The sequence below is a fragment of the Pygoscelis adeliae genome, unplaced genomic scaffold (assembly GCF_000699105.1).
Source record: "Pygoscelis adeliae isolate BGI_AS28 unplaced genomic scaffold, ASM69910v1 Scaffold148, whole genome shotgun sequence".
Classification (NCBI taxonomy): domain Eukaryota; kingdom Metazoa; phylum Chordata; class Aves; order Sphenisciformes; family Spheniscidae; genus Pygoscelis; species Pygoscelis adeliae.
In genome coordinates, this window is record NW_008825258.1 from 1,556,067 (window position 1) to 1,557,388 (window position 1,322).

Consider the following 1,322-nt stretch of genomic DNA (forward strand, 5'->3'; position numbering starts at 1 on the left):
TCACAATCCAAAGCGCTACTGAGTGCTCCCCTACAGCTCACTCAAATCCCTTTGGCTGCAAATGCCTCTGCAGCAGCCTGTGCTTCCCAGGGACCTGCCTTGCCCCATTCACACCCAGATCAGTTCCAGGGTTTATTTTTGCTGCCGATAACTAGACTCTCATTGCCTCCCTGTACCGCTTGGTGCGGAATGGAAGTAAAGAAAAACCCCTCCAGCCCGTGCCCCGAGGTACTCATAACTCAAATAATTTCGCATGATAATCCCTGAGAGCCAGAAGCAGTCCTCTTCACAGGGCTGTGTCAAGGACACAAGTCTGCGTCCCTTGGGCACAGACTGATGCTGAGCTCCGGGAGGGGTGCGCAAGCTTGCACCGATGGGGTCAAGCTGAGTGCAGGGGAGGGCACCCCTGTCCTGCCGTACCTGCACTTGCCCACATCAGGTTTGCTACTGACCTTAGAAAAGCCAGAGTCTTCATGGGAGCAAACTGCTGCAGGGAAGAGACACAGCTTTGTACCACCCAGCACGATGCTCCGTCATGTGGCACTGTCCAAGCCCACACATCTTTTACTACACACTGAAACGAGCTGCGTTTTTTAATGCTTTTTTCTTTTCTTCTGGAAAGGAGCTAATCAGAATGGAAAAGGATCTCTATGACTCTCACATGTATGACTCCTGTACTTCAGAGATTTTTAATTTGTGTTATGCGACTACCATGCACACACTCTACTTGGAATTATATAGCACACAACACTAACACCACCAGGTAGTTAAATCATGCTGTGATAAGTAAGGAAAATGATTTTGTATAGGCATGGCAAAGTCTTCCTTGCACCTTGGTCAAAGTGGCATCTACTACCAATTATCAAGTCGGCAAAACGTACCCGTTACTGAGGGCAATGCTTTAACTTAACACGTAAAGTGCATGGCTGGGGGTGCATTAAGTCATTTGCACAGTGCTATTCAGCTGTCGGTGGAATGGACTACAGGCTGAGCACAACCAAAGGGAGGTGTACTGTAAAAAAAGCCAAAGCATCACAGAGATGGGTTCACAAGGGAAAGGCAGAGGAGCACCCTCCTTCTGGAGCAGGGAATGGGCACCATGGTGGCACTGACCACCCGGGGAGCCCCTGAGAAGGGGAGCAGGAGCAAGGCAAGAAATGTGAGCATGGGGAAGGGCTGCAGGAACCGCAGAGCTCCGCTGGGGAGGGAGTGGCTTTGAGGACAAGAGTCCTCAAGGTACGGAAAAATCTGCTGTAAAGAAGAGATTAATTCATTCCCTGTGTCCATGACAAGAAATTAAAAGTATGTGTTACAGCAAGGAA